The sequence below is a fragment of the Dromiciops gliroides genome, chromosome 2 (genome assembly GCF_019393635.1).
Source record: "Dromiciops gliroides isolate mDroGli1 chromosome 2, mDroGli1.pri, whole genome shotgun sequence".
Taxonomy (NCBI): domain Eukaryota; kingdom Metazoa; phylum Chordata; class Mammalia; order Microbiotheria; family Microbiotheriidae; genus Dromiciops; species Dromiciops gliroides.
This window is the reverse complement of record NC_057862.1, coordinates 641,334,211-641,357,916: the sequence shown is the minus strand read 5'-3', so window position 1 is coordinate 641,357,916 and position 23,706 is coordinate 641,334,211. Positions and strand designations below refer to the sequence as shown.

The 23,706-nt window shown below is 38.9% G+C and overlaps 1 protein-coding gene across 1 annotated transcript in view; it reads left to right on the top strand.

Moving 5' to 3' along the window:
* ZDHHC7 (zinc finger DHHC-type palmitoyltransferase 7) overlaps positions 1 to 23,706 on the top strand; it is a 54,154-nt gene that overhangs the window by 6,167 nt on the left and 24,281 nt on the right. The window contains exon 2 of the mRNA XM_043985219.1: positions 7,951 to 8,031. The gene's annotated coding sequence lies outside the window, so the exon portion shown is untranslated. The remainder of the gene's footprint in view (positions 1 to 7,950; positions 8,032 to 23,706) is intronic.

Here is a 23,706-nt window from a genome sequence, read left to right as displayed (position 1 = left end):
TTTAAATTTAAGATTCTTTTGGATTCACTTACTGTGCTAATTATTGCACCTGCTTTTCTTGTATGATTTCTTCAGTTGTGCCTTGAGTTTTAAGAACTAAAATGAAAAATTTGCCCTGTACCCTACAACTGGTTATGAACATTATATGGGAAAAGTTTCCTCATTCTCATTCAAAACAAGTCTCCTCAGTCTCCCATAACTTTCCATGTTTTTGATTTACAACTTCCCTAAGGGGATTCCAGGATAATGAAGTGTTTTGATTTAAAAGCTCTTTCCTGAAGTTGAAAGCCATATTTTGATATTGATAATATAGACTGTGGCTAATAATGGTATAAAGTTGAGAGTTGACTGCAGTTGGCAGATAAATTAATGCTCTGCTTTCCTTTTAAACATTCTTTAGATTCTGTAATTGGAGAGGAAAATAGTGAGTTTTGTATACAGTAGATAATTGCTATGCTTTTAAAGATCAAACTAAATATTTCATGATTGCAAATTGATGGAAAGAATGTTTAAAGGACATAATTGCTACGAATGCACTTTAGTTGATTATCTGAAAGTTATGTTCTTGTTAGCCCTTGTTTCCTTCATAGCTTGGTTCACTTGCCAAGTTCTGAAGCCTTTCCTGATTTTACCAGCTACTCAGTGCTTCTCCCAACCAATTGCCTTGTGTTGTTTTTTTTGTTGTTCTCGTTGTTTATACAGATATGTCCATGTGCCGTCTTCTGTTAATAGAATGTAAACTTGAAGGCAAGGAGATGGTTTTAAGATGGTTTCATTTTTGCCTTGCTATCCCCAGTGCCTCGCACAGATGCACTTAGAAGGGGCTTAGTAAATGCTTGATTGCTTGAGCCCTGCTTTTCCTGAGGCAGGGAAAAGGCAGGCCCTAGGAAGGGTTTTTAAACGGGTAGTCTGTGTGCATATGAATGGGAGGCGAGCCTTCATTCAGCTCAAATCCCCAGTCTCTGAAATAGAGCCTGCCCTGACAAGTGCTTTAAAAATACTTGTCTAATAGAATTTAGTACCTACTTTGTGTAACATATTGCAGGTGTTAAAGTACCCAAATCCTGGGCAGCCACTTTGGTGTATGTAACAGTAATAATAAGCTATTAATTATGTCTTGGATTTTTATAGCACCTTTGCCCCAAAAGAGCCTGGAGCACTTTCACCCATTATCTGATTTGTTATAGTATTATTCTTCAGTGTTCACATCCTCTTTTTACTGCCGAAGAAAGATACGAAAGAGCCTAAGTAACTTAGCCTGAAGTCACAGCTAAAAGTGGGCATCCAGTTCTAGACTGAGTTCCTAACTTGCAGCCTCGTTGTTCTGCCGCAAGTCCTGTTTTAACAAACCAAACTAGGCATCACAATTGCTACCTTGTATTTGTATCCCATTAGAATGGAAATGTAAAAGGGTTTATGTTATTTGTGTTATTTTAAGATTCATTTACATAATTTGGGGGGAATAGGAGAGTAAAGCATATCCTATCCTTAGATATGGGTAGAGGCACTTACTCATATCCAGTTTGCATTGTACTCTAGTAGAGGCAACTCCTGTTACAAAAGCCCTTCATTTTGGGGGAAAAAAGTTTTAATTCCATGGTAATTCCCTAACTTTTGGAAGAGATGTCAGATTATTTTCTTTTTTTCTTTTTCTTTTCTTTTTTTTTTTTAGTGAGGTGATTGGGGTTAAGTGACTTGGGTCACACAGCTAGTAAGTGTTAAGTGGCTGAGGTTGGATTTGAACTCAGGTCCTCCTGACTCCAGGGCCTGTGCTCTATCCACTGCACCACCTAGCTGCCCCTCCGATCTTCTTTAAATGCTAGTGCCCTCCTGTTGATTCTTTACAATTTGTCACAAATATATTTCTTGTTTGTATAGATTACATATTTTCATGTTGTCTCCCCCAGTAACAGAGTTTCTTAGAGCAGAGTTAAATGCCTTATTTTGTCATGATGACTAGATTTTTTAAGACTGTTAGCCTATCCTAAGCTCTGACAAGTTCTTCTAAGCTGGGAATGCTTCAGGTAGTGTTTCAGGTTAGTGGCTTTTTTTCTGAGAGTCAGCCTAGCTTAGTTTGAAGAAGATCAACTGTCACCAGAACTCTGTCCAAGAGATAACGAATTTGTTTATGTCACCAGCAATTCATAAAGTGGTTAATATCTGCTTCCTGTTGGGGAGTGGAGATGGTACCTGCAAGGATTATATCACAGGTCTAAATGAATTGAAGAAGGAATACCATTTACTCTTCTGGACATTTTTAAAAGTGAAAAATATTCAAAGACCAATATTTGTGAATAGTTAGGAACAGTAGCATTTATTCAGTGCCTTTAAAAATATCTACTAAAGTGGGGGCAGCTAGGTGGTACAGTGGATAGAGCACCAGCCCTGGAGGCAGGAGGACCTGAGTTCAAACCTGGCCTCAGACACTTAACACTTACTAGGCAAGTCACTTAATCCCAATTGCCTCACACACACACACACACAAATCTACTAAGTGTCTATTTTTTATGCTATACTAAAGTTATTGCTCTCAAAGCCCTTTGTAGGAGACAGGAGTTGAACCATGTGGTGGGTATGTATGTACTAAGTGCTGCCTCAGGGGTACAGACAAGTGGAATAATAATAGCCTGATTATATTCTAATGATCAGACCACATCTGGAGTATTAAAGTTCACTTATTGCAGAATGAGAAGGACATTGATTGACATACTTGAGTGTGTTCAGAGGGAGTTTAGGGTGGGTTAGTAATCTGGAAGCCACGGACTTACAGTCTGTTTGGCAAAATGATTGGCAGAATTGTTGTTCCTCCTTTATTCTCAGAGAGGACCAAAGACATACACTAGTTGTCTTAAGTTGCATGTGAATTGAATTTAAGTGAGACCAAAGTATACAAAATCCATATCCGCACTCTCTCTTCCAGAGTCATCGCTAGTGGCAAGACAAAAGTCAAGATGACTGGCAGTTTCCTGGGATGCAGTGGGCTATCTTGGCCTTTTTGAATTAAGGTCTTTCCTAGGGCCCAGTTTGTTTGAGGCAATGTCCATTCAGGGGGGCTAATCTCTGCTTCAGTTCCGGCTCTTGAAAAACGGAAGAGATTGGGCTAGTTGATTGGTATTTAAGGTCCTGCCTAGCTCTAATATTCAGTAACTCTGCCATATGAAGAAGGGTTGAAGATAGTAGGGGAGTTTAGTTTAGAAAGAAATAATTTTTAAAAATTAATTTTATTGATATCTGCCGTTTTTACATCACCTGCATTTCCCACTGTTATCTCTTTATTTCTCCTAGAGAGCCATTTCTTTTTTTTTTTTTTAGTGACGCAATTGGGGTTAAGTGACTTGCCCATGGTCACACAGTTAGTAAGTGTTAAGTGTCTGAGGCTGGATTTGAACTCAGGTACTCCTGACTCCAGGGCCAGTGCTCTATCCACTACGCCACCTAGCTGCCCGGAGAGCCATTCCTTTTAATAATGGATTTTTTAAAAGGGAGAAAGTAAAAAAAGTTCTTTAAAATGGATGTATCAAAACAGTCTAGCATTATATGTAGTGTTCCATGTTCATGGATTCACACTTCTGCAAAAGGTGGGAAGGAGGTGTTTGGATGAAAATTTGGACCTCTGCTCCAGAGCTTAAAAGACAGATAAGAGGAGACTTAACTGTTCTTCAAACCTGATGGTTAACTAACCATCTTATCTGTAACTGAAAGGTTATTGTTTTGACTTAAGAAAGAAACTTTTCCAGTGTTTCACAGGCTCATCCCTTCTGTTAAAAGGTAATTTAGTCTAACTCTCATTTTACACATGAGGAAACTAATCTTCAGTGACTGGTTCAAGGGTACACAGGTTTCAGGAGCTAGAGCTCCAGACTATGGCTTCTGGCTCCAAATTCAGAGGGCTTTATGTTGTCCCATACTTCTTTCCTTCCTAGGTCTACATAAAGCAATGTCTCATTCTTGTCAGGCAAGTGCTTTTAAGAGTTTTCTGTCTTTTAGGCACGACTAAGTCTTTACTATTGATAGAAACTCATTAAGTAGAAATCTACATTCGTGAAAGTCATGCAGTGAAAGTAAATTGTCCTAAATGTTAGTTGTCCTTGAATTTCTGATGACTTTTCAAAGAAGATAATTTTTTAAATAACCAAAGGTCCAAGAAATATTAATTTTAAGTATAGGAATAAATACAGTAACTGTGATTTCATTGACATAGGGAACTCCTGGATGAACTCCCTCTACCAATGCACCTTCTCTACAATATAGTCTTTTTTTTTTTTGGCAGGGCAATGAGGATTAAGTGACTTGCCCAGGGTCACACAGCTAGTATGTGCCAAATGTCTGAGGCCGAATTTGAACTTGGGTCTTCCTAAATCCAGGACTGGTGCTATATCCACTGCACCACCTAGCTGCCCCCTACAATATAGTCCCCTTCCCCCCCCCACCCTTTTTTTTTTTGTGTGTGTGTGTGGGGCAGTGAGGGTTAAGTGACTTGCCCAGGGTCACACTGACAGTATGTATCAGTACTTGAAATCAGGTCTTTGTGACTAAAGGGAACAAAGACTGAAATCCAGGATAAATCACTTTAAAATAAATCAAGTTTTTAGAGGCCCCCTAAATAACCATAAAATATGCTTGACATGTTGATATTTTCCAAGGGAATGTGCTAGCTATTCTATATATAAAATTCTGAATGTAAAGAAATAATGGCTAGGGAACTTATATGATACCTCTTTTGTATTGACCTCTTTAAATGCAAACTGCCCCTCACTGAAACAAGTAAGTGTCCATGAAGATCTTTTTTTTTTCTTCTTCTGGTGAATGATATTTGGGGGTGGGGGTGAGGGAGGCTGTGGGCAGGGGAGAGAATGGTCAAGACACAATCACCTGAATCTTTTGACCTGCCAAAGTAGTTTTGAAACTGTCAAGATAATGGAATGTGATAGATGAGATTTGGCAGATACTCAGGAGCCCACCTGAGTGGATTACTGGCTGATTTGACTGGATTAGTAGTTGACTAGATTCTAAGCACATCTGGCTGGTACTTGAGAGTACTTAAGAAAGCATGGTTCTCAGAATCTAAAAAAACTTTGAACTTCTGGCCCAATCAACCAACCAGCTTGAAGAACCTCCCCATTCTGGGAGGGGACAGGAAGGAGGAAAGGGGAGCCTTCCAGTAGAGTGCTGTCTTTTTGGTTCCTGACTTGGTGGTGATGGCAGAGAGGAGCTGAGGAAAGATAAGATTTTGAGGTTGTAGGAATTCTGTTCTCAATCTTACTCTTTCTATATTTCAATAAACCCTTAAAAATCTAAACTCGTTTTATCAGTGATTTTAGTCAGTTTCCCCCAAAACTGGGGGAACAGATTAGAACCCACATTTAGAATTTTAAACTACACAGAACTGAGAACCACATTTACATGGATGGAATAAAAAATAACTTATTGTGTGCTAGCAACATACTGAGTACTAGAAATGGAAAAATCAAGGCAATCCATTCTTAAGTATCTCTTTTTCTAGCTGGGTAAGCCAACAAATAAAGGAGGGATGTTTCAACCTGATGATAGCTGGAAAGACCAAGCAGTACTTAAGTTTTAGCAGCACATTCGGCAAGACCCTTAGGATCTTGGGAAACAGTGGCCATGAGGATGATAGTGGACGAGGCTCTGGGATATTCCTGGTAGAGGTGGGGATTGTGGGATAGAGGCCAGTATACAGGTGAGCTTATGGGAAGTGGTTAAGTTAGAGAAGAGGAAGAGGAAGATCCTTGGCTCCTTACCATGTAGCCTGGTAGAACTGACACCATAGAGCTCTAAAGTTATGATCCTAAGAAATATTTAATATTTTTCTGTAAATACGTTTTTGTATTCCTTGTGTCCTTAAAATTCACTGGTGAGCTCAGTCCTCTGATTTTATAGATGAGGATTTTGAGGCCTAGAGAAGGTAAATCAGTTAGCCAGGAATTGATGAAGGACCTGTTCTGTGCCAGTTCCTATCCTGGGTCTCGGGGAAGACAAAGACATAAAGCCAATGGTCCCTGCCTTCAAGAAGCTTGTATTTTGTTTGGTTAGACAACATGTATGTGTATGTTTTATATATATATATATATATATATATATATATATATATATATATATATATATTTTGTGTATGTGTGTATATATATAAAGGCTAAGGTGCACATTGTACACACAAACACAAATATATGAATATCTGCACACACATTTATACTAATATAGGAATATATTCATGTAGGAATAGATTTAATAAATGTGAAATATATATTCCCATATGAATATGTGCATATATTCACATATAGGTATGTACACATATAAAGTCTTTAATATACACATACATGTTGTCTAACCCAACAAAATGTAAGCTTCTTGAGGGTAGGGACTATTGGGTTTATGTACTTGTCATATATGCTTTGTTGTACCCCATCCAGATTTTTATAATATATAGCACTGATTCTCAAGCTCCTTTTTTCATGATCCAGTGGACCATGAGTTTGGTGAACATTGGAAATGCAGTGCTTGCAGATTTGGTTTGGCAAATCCTTATGGATGATGTGATTTTCTCCCCGCCTCCCCCCCTTCTGACAAGAAATTTATCTAGTAGATTTTTATTCTGTATAAGAGCTAGAGATAAGATAGTGGATTAGAAAAAAACTTATTTATCTATGACCTTACATTAAAATGATGGAAATTATGCAAAGATTAGCAGGATAGTGTCATTCTATTTATGGATAGCACTTTTTCCTCTCATTTAACATTTTTCTGAATATTAAAAGAATGAAGGACTAAATATTTCACAGAATCACAAATATCTATCTCCTGATTTAGGACATTTTTACTGACTGTTCTCTATGCCTGGAATGTTCTCTTCCTATTTCATCTCTGCCTCCTCACTTCCCTGACTTTAAGTCCCAGTTAAAAGCCTACTAAATTGAAGAAGTCTTTCCAAATCTCCTAGTGCTAGTGTCTTCTTTCTGTGATTATCTCTAATTTATCCTGCAAATAGCTTGTTTGTTTGTAATTGTTGTCATTTATTCCTCATTAGAGTGAGCTTGATGAGAGCAAGGATTGTTTTTTGCTTTTCTTTGTGTCTCCAACTCTTAGCCTAGTGCCTGTCACTATGCTTAATGCTTAAAAAATGTTTATTGACAGACTGACATTAATACTATCTAACATACAGCACTCTCTGGCTTGCAGAGCATTTTACATATGTTAACTTATTTGATCCTCACAACAGCCCTCAGAGTTAGGTGCATTAGTCCCATTTTGGAGATGAAGAAACTTGACTTGCCTAGGGTCACACAACTAGTGAATGAGGCACTCTGCAGTCTATCTACTCTGACACCGACCTGCAGAGAATGAGCCATTCCTACTCGAATAAAAACCCTTCTACAACATAGTCAGTAATTGTTCATCCACCCTTTTCTTAAAAGCCTTTAGTGCAGGGGAACCTACCCTCCTGTGCCCCATTTCACTCTGGGATAGTTCAGATCTTTTTTTCCATTCTGTCAGACTTAAGACTGTGTCTACAACTTCCGCCCACTGCTTCTAGTGATCCTTTCTGAGACTGAGCAAAAGAAAGCTCATTCTTATTCTGCTTGATAACACTTAACTATGGTTCTGTGATATGTGCTCAAAATGCTGAGTAGGCTAATTATGTTCACCACCAGAAAAAAACAATCACTTTCACAGTAAGTATGCTGAGAGTAGAAAGTGCGTTAGCTTTCCAGTTGGAGAACTGACTTTCAGATCCTGGATCTGTTACTACCTGTGTGTTCTTGGGCACTCAAAACTTTCTCATCTGTAAAACAAGGAATTTGGACCAAATTACTTTTAAGGTCTACGTATATGATCTTTAAAAAAGTTTGTATTTTTTTTTCTGTCGGCAGTTTTTCGTGCTTATTTGTGTCCTTGATCATCATTTTATTAATTGAATTTTTCCTTTTTCAGATCATATCATATATGACAATATGCACCTTAGCCTGAAGAAAAGGCACAATGTCCAAGTAACATTAAAAAAAAGTCTGTGAGGTAAGTTTTTAAGTCATTTTATGGATATAATCTGTCTTTTTTTTTTAACTTTGGAAAACTAGAGATTTACTTCGAGTAGGTCCAGTTGTTTGTTACTTTAAAGTTAAGATGACTTGCCAGGAGTGGTGGTGCATGCCCGTAGTCCCTAAAGCTGGGGAGGCTGGCACTGGCATGTCAGTGGAGTTAGAGAGTTCAGAGCTATAGAAGAGCTAAAGCTGATTGTGTCAGTGCAAAGACTAACTGCAGTGCAGTAAGCCCTGGGAATCGGAGGGCTACCGCAGAGAACTAGTGTAGGTTAGAAGAATGGAGCAAGTTAAAGCTTCTCTGCTGACCAGTATTGGGACTGGGCCCCGATCGGCCATTGTATTTACAGCCTGGCCTAGATAGAAAAACTCAGCTTCACTAAATAAATAAAATAAAGAAAACCGGACCATTTCATACAGCCAATATAATGCTAAAATCTTTCCAGAGAGAAGTCTTTGTTTAACTGAACCAGCATGCCTTGGTTTGTTTCGTCCCTTGGAGAAATAATGTCTAAAAGCAGCCTACTGTCAAAGTAAGCATCTGTGACAGGTTTTGGTACAATGTGCTGTCGTTCATGTGTCTTAATATAATGTGTTTTTGTGATTCTTGCCAAATTCTGATTCATTTTCTTTTCCTTTGCAGTCCTTGTCTTACAGGGACTTGCTAGGAACAGACAAGGAACGGCTATAGTTGGGCTAGGGGAAGATTTTGATTTCTCAGTGATTCTTGTTTTCAAATGGGGGGTGTATTTTGACATTTAGGGTTTTTTTTCCCCCTTTTGTTTATTTGTTTTGGTTTTTTAGTGAGGCAGTTGGGGTTGAGTGACTTGCCCAGGGTCACACAGCTAGTAAGTGTTAAGTGTCTGAGGCCGGATTTGAACTCAGGTACTCCTGAATCCAGGGCCGGTGCTCTATCCACTGCACCACCTAGCTGCCCCTGGGGGTGTGTTTTGAAACATTTCTTGAATATTTCTTAAAACCATTATCTTCCACATTTTACATAGGAAAAAAAAGGGTTTTTTGTTTTTTGTTTGGCAAGATTAAGGAATGAAGAACAGATGAAGTCTAGATCTCTTAGATCCTAGTTTAGTGTACCTTCTTTCTTGCTGTACCTTTTAGATTTTTTTTTTTTGCGGGGCAAGGGGGGGTTAAGTGACTTGCCCAGGGTCACACAGCTAGTAAGTGTCAGGTGTCTGAGGCTGGATTTGAACTCAGGTCCTCCTGAATCCAGGACCGGTGCTTTATCCACTGCACCACCTGGCTGCCCCCTACCTTTTAGATTTTTTAAGCTTTGCTTTGGCTTTACTAGCCAGGGACTAAAATCCTTTTCTGTGTTTGAATTCTGTTCCTATTGAGGGATTTTCAAACATGAGCATATAAATGAAAGGAGAATATTTGTTTCAGATAGTCTTAGCTGGTTGTTGTCAGTCGCCATCAGTGACTCTGCTTGGTTTTGACTCCATGGAACATCATGTCCTTGCTGGTAGTCCGGTAGCTCTCTTCCCACTTCTCAGCTCTCTTTTGGGTATAGTCTTCCCGCATTAGACTTCGAGCTTCTTGAGGACAGAGACTGTCTTTCGCCTCTTTTTGTATCCCCAGTGCTTAGCATTGTGCCTGCTATGTTAGTAGGCACTTAATAAATATTCCCACGTATTCACTTTGTTATCTTGTCTGCTTGGAACTGTAGTTTATTTTAAATAGTGTTAGCCATTTTACAGACCTCAGAGGCCATCTAGTCAGACTTGTTCCTTTACAGTAAGTATCCCTGACTAGCGGGCATAGATAGAGCTTCTGCTTCATGCCAACCACTGAGGGGAAAGAGTAGGAAATTGTGGAGCAAACCAGCTCCACTTTGGGAGAGCCCCAATTGTGGACATTTTTCTTTAGATGAAGCCAGAAATATATACCTTCCATGACTGACTTGCTGGGCTAGCTCTAGAATTTTCAGTGCCACTTAAATCTTTCAGCAAGTCATTAGATGTCCAAGCTTTTGTTTCATTATATATTCCATAAGATAAAATTCCATTGTAAGGAATATAATAGTTCTATATTCAGTATATGGAGCCCACTGAGAGCCCTAGGTAGTGAGGGACTGTGAATTCCTGATCTTCAATTAATCTCCTTAGAACCAATTATCTACAGTAAATAATCCTTTGTGGATTTCCCCCCAACCTCACCCTCTTTTTCCGTGTGTTTTGTTTTTTTTTTTTATTTGAAAGTCATTATTCAGGCTAAAGTGCATAGAGAGAAGAGAGCTAACCTAAGATGTCACTGAGCACTTTTCTGCCTTAAAGCTGCATTTACTCTTGAGGGCCCCTCACTTCTCTTAGATATTCCAACCACTCTCACAAGAAAAGGTGTCCCATAGTCTGCTCACCAAAATCTCAACTTCCCTTATGTGTAAAATGTGGGAATTGGATTAATTGATTTCTATGGGTTTTTCTAGCTCTTAGGATTCAGTGAGTTCGATTAGAATAAGGTTATTAGCCAGTATCCTGGTATAAATATAAAACCGTTTGCTTTTTAAGCTTGGTACATTGTGAAGAGCATTTGATGTACAGTCAGAAGACCTAGGTTCAAATCCAGACTCTGCTGTCTGGGCCTGAGGTAGAATAAAAGTATTGTATTTATGTGACCACTGTGGGCCCTTACAGCTCTAAACATATGTTCTAATAGGATATTTCACAATGGAAAGTTTCTAGCCTCTAGAAGCTGTTCCTTGAGTAAAGGAAATTTGTTAATTTTGATATTCTGAGAAGTGGGTGCTATTTTTATTTTATGTTACAATCAGTATCATGGATTGGGAATGGAGTCAAAATCCCATCAAACCTCAGTCATAAGAAATCTGACTGTTGCTGTTAGAGTAGAGAAATGGTGATCAGGCATCTCCTTGACAGCTGTCAATCAACAGAATGCTTTCAAATATCTCTCAGGAATGAACTATTGTTAGTGTGAAATCAATAGTGTTTTTGATATTAAGAGTAACTCTAGGTTGTCATGTTATTCTTTAATGGGCATAGTATTTTAGTAGCATATCTTTTATAAATTTTCATTTGCACATTCTCAATTGTCCTCAGTCTTTACTTCTTTCCTCCTCCCTTGATCCTTTTGCTTTTGCTGAAGTAGTACAGTGACTCAGCTGACTGCTACAATAGTTCATTACATTTTTTCCCCCCATGAAGTAAAGAAACTAGTATAGCCTTGATCTTGTTTTCCATATTAGTTGCTCTCTTGAAAAGTCTGAATAATTGCTTTTTGGGTATTGAATCATTTTTTCATTGGCTTTTCTTATAATTTCAGAAAGATGTTCTTCTAAAAATATTGGCCCTAAAACATATAATCATAGTGTTCTGTTTACATCAAGGAATGCTCTATTTTGCCTGTCTTTTGGATTTTCTCACATAAACCCTCCAATTTAGTTCAGCATTTATTAAGCAAATTAACCCAATATGTGTAAGGCATTGTAGGAAGTTAATTAAAATGAGTCAGTCCATATGATATTTGTACATGTGTTTAAAGATAGATCTATTAAAGCATACTGATTGGTAGTTTTCACTTCTTTGGAAACTTTCACAGTGTTCATGACATTTGAAGTAATGGATTCAAATCCTGGCTCTTGTACTTAACAAACCTTTGTGACCTTGGGCAAGTTACTATTTTCTTTGGGCATCAGTTTCCTTTCCTGAAAATGGAGTTGAATGAATTGGTCTCCAAAATTCTCCAGATCTGGCCACACTGTCCTCTCTGCCGGTTAGAATGAAAAACATACAATTTCCAGTACTGGCTACTCTTTTTATTCATATTCCTGGACCTACTGGTTGCTGTGGGGGAGTCTTAATATTCCTTGCTCCCCATTGCCATTTCCAGGCTCACTCTCTCACCTTCCCTAAGCAGCCTCTCCTCCTTTGAGGTTAAGCTATCCAAATTTATCACGAAATCCAGAATGTGGTGGTTCACCCTCAACCCTCAGGACATCCTTTCTCAGGGAGTTGAATACTTGGCTCCCACTCTTTCCTCCCCATCTTCTGCCCTCACACTAGGACATTTCAGCATATATTTCACTGCTCTCTCAAATACCCTAACTCCTCATTCTGCTTAATTCCTATGACTTTCTTCTCTACTCTGGCTCAATTGCACACAGAGATGGCTGTACCTTTCATCTTTGTCATCGCCCATGTGTTCTACTTCCTTCTTTTTTTTTTTTTTTTAATTTTTGAAGGGCCATGAGGGTTAAGTGACTTGCCCAGGGTCACACAGCTAGTTAAGTGTCAAGTGTCTGAGGCTGGATTTGAACTCAGGTCCTCCTGAATCCAAGGCCAGTGCTTTATCCACTGCGCCACCTAGCTACCCTCTACTTCCTTCTTCTTCTTTTTTTTTTTTTTGCAGGGCAATGGGGGTTAAGCGACTTGCCCAGGGTCACACAGCTAGTAAGTGTCAAGTGTCTGAGGCCGGATTTGAACTCAGGTACTCCTGAATCCAGGGCCGGTGCTTTTATCCACTGTGCCACCTAGCTGCCCCCCTCTACTTCCTTCTTAATGAACATCATTTCATCTTTCCTAATGTCTACAGGTCCCTAGCTCTGTTTTTTTTTCTCATGACGACCTTCGTTCCCTCCACCCCTCAGTTCTTTCCTGAGTCATCACCCTTGTTCTGGTGGCATTCTCTTCCCTTTTGGTGAACCGATTCAACTGTACAGTACCCTTCCCTTTCAAATCTTTTGCTTATTTGTTCCATCAGTGATCATAATCTTTCCAGATTCCAGCCTTGGATTACTCCTAGTATCTGCTTTTGTTACAGAGTTACATGCTGTCAAACAGCCAGAGAAAATCATGAAACTGTGATGATTGGGCTCATTACAAATTTATGCTACATTATGTCAGTTGGGTTCTTTCTGTAGCAAGGAAAGGTTTTACTATCCGACTTGCCCCAGTGACTTTTCCTCCCTCAAACTTCCTACCCTCCCTCCTACCCTTAGTGCTGAGGGCCTCATCTCATACTTTGCTGAAAAAAAAACCAACCCAGTTTTTCTGAGTGAAACCCAGTTTCACTGAGAACTTCCCTTTCCCTTCCTCTTCTCACATCATTCAGGTACCTTTCCCCTCCATCTCCTTCACTCCAGTCTTGAATAAAGAATTGACAAATCTTCTGCATGTATTGTTGAATCCATACCCTTTTAACTTCAAGAGGTTGCTCTCACTGTCATCCCTATTCTCTTATCTTCGATCTCTTCCTATCTGCTTGGTCCTTGCCCTCCCTACCACCTAACTATTTGGTCCTGTCATTCTAGCTAGTGCTCATCCTCTGTCTTCCCAGCCCTTTATGACTAAACTCCTTAAGAAAGTTCTCTATACTCAGTGCCTTGACTTTTTTCCGCACTCTCTTTTAAACTTTCTGCAATGTGGTTTCTAGTCCCATCACTCTACTGAAATTGCTGTCTCCAAAGCTGCCCAATGCTTTCTTAGTAGTCAGAGCTAATGGCTTTTTCTCAGTGTTCATCCTTCTTGACCTGCAGCATCTGACATGGTCAGTAACCTTCTGGACACTCCCATCTCATGAAGTTTTTATGACTGCTCTCCTGCTTGTTTTTCTTATCTCAAGTCACTCCTTAGAGCCTTTCACATAGTGACAGCTAACATTTATGTAGTGATTACTGTGTCAGGTATTAAAGGAAAATGCTAGATGCTTTATAGATATCTCATTTAATCCTCACACCAACCCTTCAAGGGAGGTGCTGGTATTATCCCCATTTTACAGAGGAGGAAATTGAGGCAAACTGATGAAGTGACTTACTTACCTAATAAGTGTTTGAAACTGGATTTGAATTTGGGTCTTTCTGACTCTAGACCTGGAGCTCTATCCACTGCACCACCCCCTTGTCCTCGGTGACTTAATAAATGCTTCTTGTTGACCTGATTGATGTCTCTTTGGTCTCCCTTCTTTGCTGGTTCTTCAACTATATTACGTCCACTAACCATGAGTTGTCCCCCAAGGTTCTGCCTTTGACTCTTTTCTTTATACTGTCTGACTTGGTGGTCTTATCGCTTCCCATAGGTTTTTAGTTATCTTTATGAAGATGATTCCTAGGTTTGTGGTGTTGTTCAGTTGTTTCAGTCGTGTCTGACTTTTCCTGACCCCATTTAGGGTTTTCTTGGCAGAGATACTGGAGTGGTTTGCCATTTCCTTCTCCAGCTCTTTTTTTTTTCTTTTTTGGTGAGGCAATTGGGGTTAAGTGACTTCAACTCATTTTACAGATGAGAAGACGGAGGCAAACAGGGTTAAATTAATTGCCCTGGGTCACACAGCTAAGTATGTGTCTGAGGCCACATTTGAACTCAGCTCTTTCTGGCTGTAGGACTTGTACTGTATCCAGTGCTCCATCTAGTTACCCCTAAATCATCAGTATTTGTATATAAACCTAATAAAACTCCTTGGGGAAAGATAGAGAAATTCCATTTAAAAATACTACCAAATGTACAAAATACTTGGGGAGTAACTTTCTAAGAAACAAGAACTATATAATTATTACTACAATAAACTGTTTACAGAAATATTTAATTGGGAAAATATTAATTGCTCATGGATTGGGTAAAAAAGCTAGTATAATAAAAATGATAGTACCACCTAAATTAATTTACCACCTTCTCAATGCCATACCAATTAAACTACTAAAGAAATAATTTATAGAACTAGCAAAAAATAATAAAATTCATATGGAAAGGGTCGGGGGTGGGGAGTCAAGAATCTAAAGAGAAACAATAGAAAGAAATGGAAAGAAAGGACACCTACCGCTGCTAAATCTCATTTCATTCTCAAAACAATTTGGTATTGGTTAAAAAATAGAGATCAATCAATAGAACACATTAGGGAAATAACATATAGAAGCAAATGTGGCTAGGACCCCAAAACTTAATAAGCACAAAAATAGCTACTAGGATAAGGACTCATTATTTGAGAAAAACTGCTGGGAGAATTGGACAGTAGTATGGAAGAAATTTGATTTAGACCAGTACCTAATGACTTGAGCCAAGATATTTCCAAATGGGAGTGTGTCCTGGATAGAAAAAGTCATGTAAATAAATTAGGGAAACATGGAAAAAATTACCTTTCAGATCGGTGGATGGGAGAAAAACTCATGATAAGGGATAGAGAAGGTCACAGAAGATAAAATGGATCATTTTGTTTTTTTTTTCTTTTTCTTTTTTTTTGGTGTGAGGCAATTGGGGTTAAGTGACTTGCCCAGGGTCACACAGCTAGTAAGTGTTAAGTGTTTGAGGCCGCATTTGAACTCAGGTTCTCCTGACTCCAGGGCCGGTGCTCTATCCACTGCTCCACCTAGCTGCACCAAAGTGGGTCATTTTGATTACTTAAAATTGAGTTTCTTCAGAAACTGAGTAAAGCTAAGATTAAAAGGCAAATGAATAACTGGGAAAATTTTTTTGCAGCAGGCTTCTTCAATAAGAACCTATTCAGATTTATAAGAATAAGAGCCATTCACCAATTGATAAATGGTCTAAGGATACGAACTGGTAATTCTCAAAGATAGAAACCCAGGCTATCTATAACTATGAAAGAAATGAAAAATGAAAAATTACTACATGGGGGAAAAAGTTCTAAATTGCTACTAATTAGAGAAATGAAAATTAATTCTTGAATTCCATTTTGTGATTCTGAGATTTCATTTCACCAGAGTGATAAAGATGACCCCCCAAAAATGACAAATGTTGGAGGGACTGTGGAAAAACAGATACATTGATGCACTGTGGACTCTGGATGGGTATAACCATTCTGTAAAGCAGGTGGGAATTATGCACAGAAAGTTACTAATTAGTGTATGCTCTTTGACTCAGCTATACTACTACAGGCATATAAGCTCCCACTCTCTATAGAATGCTCCAATGGGTGGGTCTCAAATAGCCTCTGACAACCGAAGCCCAACTCTTGGCCTTCTCGTGGCGGAACTGTTTCCACTAACAAGAGAAGGGGCGAAGGCGAGTCACTGGCACCTTAAAACCAGTCACTTTGGGCAGGTGGGGCTCATTAGCCTTGGCAGGCAACCCACCTAGGGGAAGGAAACCCTGATTTTAAACCTCTGCTGCCTTGCGGCTATACCCATATATGGGAAAGTCTTCGGGAGTTAACCCCGAGGAAAAATCAGGAGTTGGAGTCCTTTAGGCAGTTGGATGTTGGACATCACATCCCTCTGGCAACTCCTGCGGCGGCACTGGTGCCAAACTGTATTGGCTCTGCCTCTCCTTTGGATCCACCGATGTCGAGGAGAGGGAAAACCTGCTGCATGGGCAACAGCTTGTTTTCCATATTGATCCGCCCAGGCCAGCGCCCTGGAGAGGACACTCCCGCTACTCCTCATGGGGTAGATACAACATGGGATGCGGCAGTTACCGGTTATAAGTCACTCAGGAGCTGTGGCTCCTGTATTGGACTGAACAGCCACACTGTGGCCTGTGGCTCTTCAAGGCGTTGATCCATGGTCGTCCTTGACTGGTGGAGGCTTACTACTACTACTACTACTACTACTACTACTGCTGCTGCTACTACTACTACTACTACTACTACTACTACTGCTGCTGCTGCTGCTGCTACTACTACTACTACTACTACTACTACTACTACTACTACTACAGGTGCTTTACCCAAATCAGAAGAGATCAGAAAAAGAAGAAAAAGTCATATATGTAAAAATATTTATATCAGCTCTTCTTTGTAGTGACAAAACTGGAAAGTAAGGGGATGCCTATCAATTGAGAAACAGCTGAATGAGTTTTGGTATGTAAATGTGATGGAATACTTTTGAAATAAGGATAACGAGGAACTGACTTCTTTTCAACTAGGAGGAATTCTTTGGAAACCATAGCTGCATTATTGCCTTTGGGCAGTGCCATCATCCTTTGGCATGCCTCCATTCTACTCTGACTGGCATTTTTTTTTTTAACATTTGTGAATTTTTCGTTTAAATTTTCCTATTTCTAGCCATTTAGCAGCTTGGCATATAGAAATACCATCATAAAATCCTATGCTTCATTTTCTAGATAAGGTAAGTAAGTAGCAGAGCTGGAGTTTGAAACCAAGTTCTTTGATACCAAATCTGGGCTTCTTCCCTTGATAGCACAAAATTAAGACAGCTTTGTCTTTAAAGTTAAGAGAATTGTGTGATGTAGGAACAGATTAAATGTCTGTTCTAAAAGTTATTGTGTGTTTTCTATATGTTATGGGGATATAAAGTATTAATAACCACTGAGCTGTACTACAACTTGTTCAGCAGTATCATCTTTAATCTATTTAGAATTTAACTTATTTATCTGTTGGCAGCTAGGTGGCGCAGTGGATAGAGTACTGTCCCTGGAGTCAGGAGGATGTAAGTTCAAATCTGGCTTCAGACACTTGACACTTACTAGCTGTGTGACCCTGGCCAAGTTATTTAACTCTGATTGCCTCAAACATCTGAGGCCATCTCCAGTGGTCCTGATGTATATCTTGCCACTGGATCCAGATGGTTCTAGAGGAGAGTGAGGCTGGCGACTTTGCACAGCCATCCCTCACTTAAATCCAATTCATTGTAAGTCATGTATCACTCTGATGTCATGGTCCTCTTTGAGAATGAAGGACAAACAGTAACAACAGCAATAATCGTTTACCTGTCCACTTAACCCTGCTCTCTAAGTGTTATGTAAACTTATTTCATACTGAGTTTTTGATTCTTATTTGCTTCAGTTCTTACCACTTTTTTACTTTTAAATCCTTTTCTTTTTCCTTGGATTTTGTTCTGTGACGATTCTTTTTTGTGTGCTCTTTGCACATGCTGTAATCTGATCCTAGAATTCTCTTCTCTTTCCTGTTATGCAGAATTTCCTTTCTATTTTCCTCTTGCTCTCAAGATTTTCTTAATTTACATTGTCCTTTTATCTTAAAATTTAAAAAAATTAGAAACTTTAAAAAATTTTTGGTTTTACATTTACTTCTGAATAATGCGCTCATCATCCATCTCTGGGAACAATTTTTTTTAAAGGCAGAAAAACTAAATAGTTGGGCAAAAGCAATGAAAATAGACCATAAAGGTCATCTAATCTAAGCTCCTTGTTTTGCAAGTAAGAACTGAGTCCAGCAGAGCTAAAGTGACTTGCCCAGGGATCACTCAGGCAGTATCTGAGATATTTTCCTGCCTCCACATGAAGCGCTCTCCACCGCACTGTGCCAGCATAGCTAATATTTCGTACTTTGGGTCTCCCCCTCTGCAAAGAAGGGAGATAAATCTCTGTTCTTTAGGGCCAACCCTGGTCTGAATAATTACCTAGTGTTCAGTTTCCCTTTTGTTGTTGTTGTTCCTGTTTACGTTGTGTATATTGTTTTATTTGATTATGCTTCACTCTCTCTCAGTTCATATGATTCTCATAGTTTCTTATATCACAGTAATCCTGTATTCATGTACTCATTTGTTTCTAGTTCTTTATTACTACACGTCTACTATGAATATTTTAGTTTATATGGACCTTTCTTTTTCAGTCTTTAATCTATCTGGGATATATGCCTAGGAGTGAGATTTTTGGATCAGAAGGTATGGACATTTCAAAATGATTTCTGAAATGGTAGAACTTCCTAGCTTCGCTAATAGTGTATTTAGTGTGCCTGTCTTTTTGAATCCCTTCCAATACATGCATATTTCTCAGTGATTAGTAGTAGTAGTCTTTTGTTAAATTTTATTGATATTTTTTGGGTTTTTTTACATCACCAGAATTTCTCCCAGTATCCCTTCCCCCTTCCCAGGCAGCCATCCCATATAATAATATTTTTAAAGGAAAAGAAAAAGGAAGAAGAGAAGAAAGCAGTCTGAAAATATATGCAAACTACTACACCCATGGACCTCCAACCTTTGCAGGAAGTGGGGTGAGGGTGTCTTCTCATTTCTCTTATTTGGAGCAATAATTGTTCTTTGTAATTTTGTAGTATTCGTTTTTGAGTTTTGATTGTTCTTTTCATTTACCTTGCTGTAGTTATTGCATTTTTTTTCTTGACTCTGCTTACTTCACTCTACATCAGTTCATCCAAGTCCATGCTTCTCTGTATTTATTATATTTGTCATTTATAGCACTATGGCATATTCTGTTATATTCATGTAGCACGATTCCTCAACTGATGGACATTTGTTTTATTTTCAGTTTTCTTGCTACCATAAAAAGTGCTGCTATAAATATTTGAGTGTTTATGGGGACTTTCTTCTTTACATGGGGCATAAGGCTAGTAGTAAACTCTCCAGGTCAAAGAATACGGACATTTGATATGCCTTGTTTCCGATTGTTTTTCAGAGTGGCTGTGCAGATTGATAATTCCACTTGCATACACTGGTGTGTCTATCTTCCCACAACCTTTTCATAACATTGACTATGCCAATCTTTACCAGTTTTCTGAGTGTGAGGTGAATACTCAGGATTCTTTTGATTTGCATTTCTCTTATTAGTGTAGAGCAGTCTTTCATAGGGTTGTTAGTGGTTTGTAATGCTTTTGAGAATTTTTTCACATCCCTTGACTACCTTGGAAAATAGAAATATTTAATGCAAAGATTTCCTCCCCCCCAACCAATAACTTCCCTTATCCTAAGTGCATATGGCTTTTTTATTTATCTTAATCAGATTTCCTTTATAGAACCTGATAAGCATCTTGGGAAAAGGAGATTAAAGAAACCTTTGAGTCAAGTCTTCCTTTCTTTACTAGGAAGGCATTTAGGTGGTTTACTGGACTCCAGGTGCTGAACCTCAAGTTAGGAAGCAAATTCCTCCTCAGACTCTTATTAGATGTGTGACACTGGGGGGATAATATTAATAGCAACTACCTTTCAGGGTTGTTATGAGAAGAAAATGAGAATATATGTAAAAATTCATTACACACCTTAAAGCACTCGTGAATATTAGCTCCTATTAATAGTAGTAATAACATCATTTTGGGGCTTCTTGTTTACATATATAACCTTTTGTTATTTATGTCTTATGGCAAATGATAAATAGAAGAAAAAATCTGGCATTAAATTTATTTTGTCTTTCATGCAAAGACTTTAGAGCATTTTCAAAAGCTTTTATTAGAACTGAAACATCCTCTTGGATGAAATAATTTGTTCTCTTTTACCAGGATGAAAGGGACTCAGATTTGTTTCTTCTCTAGTATCCTAAGTGACAAGTACATTAACAAAGCCTAGATCCTACAGTTAAATGCCTGGCTGGTGCTCTAATCTGCTTGTCTTTGCTGCCACTGAAGAAAATTAATTTTTCCCCTCCCTGAAGTGGAGGGAAGTACTATTTTGCAAGAAGCTAAATTATTTAGACCACTAGTGTTTCTACAGAATCTCCTTCATCCATTCTCCTTGAATGTTGAGTTGTGCAAGAGACATAAATTGTTAGTATTGGTCTGTTCTTACTCATGAACAGATAAAATGAGGAAATATCTTCAGAAAGTTGATATTGAAAACATTTTTGGATTCGCAAAAATAAAATGTACTGATAGGAATGCTCATACTTTATCATCTACACAGTTCACTTTGCCGACAGAAGCTTCAAAAGGTATAAGCATCCTGCTTTTACAAAACATGAAAAAATATTTCTGAGTGATGACAGTGTAACATCTTTCCTATCCATATCAGGCATTCTTTGAAATGATGTTTTTAATAATGAACTAGAATATTAATAGTATTAGTTTGTCTTAATTCACCAAAGCTTTACATGATTACTCTATGTAAGGTAGTATACCATGTGGTGAAGAATATAAAATTAAATAACAAGGAATTTAAATTTAATAGGGGTGATAATACAGGGACCTATACAAATGTAATGCAAAACTAAAAATATAGAGATAGTGGAACAGAGTGACAGGGCAGATCCAAAGCAGAAATTAACTCTTATTGGTGGGGGGATGTTGGTGGGGTTGGCAGAGACCATGATCAAGGTAGCAGCAGTGTGGGGCCTTGAAAGATATAAAGTGGAAGCAAGGACAGGGCAAGAGTACATGTGTAGCTTGGGAGCAGTGTGATCAGAAGCACAGGAGCAGAGCAAAGCAATTCATTTGATAGGAATATTATCTCACTTGATGAAATAGGCATGTTCTTCTAAAGTTGTTAAAAGATGTTTATCTCTGAAATGTATTTTCTTTTGACTTCCACTTTAATTTCTTAGAAATACTATTGGGGGGGGGGAGCTAGGTGGTACAGTGGATAGAGCACTGGCCCTGGAGTCAGGAGGACCTGAATTCAAATTCGGCCTCAGACACTTTACACTTACTAGCTGTGTGACCCTGGGCAAGTCGCTTAACCCCAATTGCCTCACACCAAAAAAAAAAAAGAAAAGAAAAGAAAAAAGAAATAGTATGGGGGGGCAGCTAGGTAGCACAGTGAATAAAGCACTGGCCCTGCATTCAGAAAGACCTGAGTTCAAATCCAGCCTCACACACTTGATACTTGCTAGCTTTGTGACCCAGGGCAAGTCACTTGACCCTCACTGCCCTAAAAGAAAGAAAGAAAAAAAAGAAATAGTGCCAGGGGAAAAATGTTGGCCTCAATCAGGAAATTGTAGATTATGATAGATTTGCTGGTATACCTAGCATAGTGATACACATAAGAAGTACACCTATTTGCTGAGTTCAAGAGGGATGGCTAGGTTTTGGACCCAGGTCTACTGATTTTAAATCCAATGCTTTCCTGCCTCCCCGCCCCCCCCCCCCTTCACACTGTCATTTCAGACCAAGCCTAATGGATTAGAATTAACTACAGAGGCCATTGTTGCTATTATTTAATGTATATGTTACTAAAGAGGCAAGGAGTAGAAAAACCTTGGCTTAAACTGAAGGTAGGAATGAGGAGAAAACATTAGCAAAAGTGCAGGTAAACTTTTTTCTTGAGTAACTATGTGGAATGAGTAAGGTGGGTCTTGGAAAGTAGGGGAGCCCTCCACAATACAGATCTGACAGTTGTAGTTCATCTATAATTTATACCCTGAGGGTTAATTGATGCCCTAAGAGACTAAATGACTTGACCTGAGGTCCCATGGCTAGTGTGTTTTAGAGGCAGGACCCAAACCCAGGTTGTCCTGACTTCAAGGCCAGCCCCCTGTCTTCTAGGCCACACTGTTTTCCATTAAGTGATATCGAAATTAAAGAATAGGGATGGGATTTTATTGCTTTCGATTACTCCCATGTTTGGAAACCCTCTACTAATACTCTGCAGTTTTATAGGGTTGGTAGCTGCCTAGGGTAGTGAGAGATTAAGTGGCTTTTTCTGAGGACACACCGCCAGTTTGTCAGAGACATGCTTGAAGACTCGACCTCAAGTCTTTCTGGTTCCAGTGTCACCTCTCTATCCACTATATGAAATTACCTCTCACATCAAAACGAAAAGGGCAAATGATAGGAAACATAATGTACCAACTAAGAGGTGAAGGCAATGGAGGGTCTAGCTGCATGTCAGAATTAATGAATGTGGAGAAGAGGAGCACTCTGGTGTAGTGCACAGAGAACTGTTCTTGGAGTCAAGTGGCTTCCCAGCCCAGCTCTGACACTTTATTTTGTGGTTTTAGGCAGCTCACTTGGCGATTCTGAGTTTTTGTTTCCTTTCTGTAAAATGGACAGTGATGCTTGTACTCCATGTTTCAGAATGTAGTTTAATGAAAGCCCTTTGTCGAACTCAAAGGCTCGGGCTTCCTTTGTTATTGTACAAGCACCAGTGCCTTTTGCAGTTTCTAGCTCATAGTAGGAGCTTAATAGATGTTTGGAGTAATGTGCTTTGTCACCAGTGCCAGACTACCTAAGGTTAATACAATGGAACCTAATCTGGAAATCATTTTTTTCTGGGGCAATGAGGAAATCACGTAATTATAGTTTAAGATGGGGGGGAAATATTAGAGACCGACCTCTTTTGACAGATGAAAAACTTCGGTACAGGGAGGTTGAGACTCGGCCCGAGGTCACAGAGGCCAGGCTTACTTTCCTGAACTTGTTTCTTCACTAATCAGATGAAGGTTTGGACTAAAGAGCTTTAAAAACTGTCCTTTGGAAATGTCTTCCTAAGGACATATAGGTAGCAGGCTGCAGAGCCAGAAGGACCTTAGACTCAAATCTAGCACGCTTTCTACCAATACTGGAGAATTGGAAGTTCTTGATTTGGATTTTTAAAAAAATTAATCCTTAGGATTGCAGTCTACGGCAACTGTACATGGCTAAGCTCGAGTTATAATGTGACACGGCATCCAAAAAGATTCTATTGTGGGCTTAATGGAGTAATAATGTCCAGAGTGGAGGAAAGGAAGTGAAAGTGGGAGTAGTCTCCCAGTACGTGGTCCTGGTGCTAGCACATCTGAAGTACTGGGTTCACTTCTTTCCATCATATTTATAGGAAGGATATTGGGATATTGACAGAATACAGAATATTCATGGGAGAGTAACTAGCTTGGTGAAGAGAATGGAAACTACACCATGTTAGGGTAGATTGAAGGAACTGAAGATCATCAGAATGGCAAAGAAAAATCTTATAAAGACATTTGTCTTCAAGACATTTATAGACTTTATTTAGAAAAGGGACTACTTGTTTTGCTTCCCTTAGAGTTGTTGGGTAGCAATGACTAGATGATGAAGAGAAGCACGTTTCAAATACATTTTAAAAATC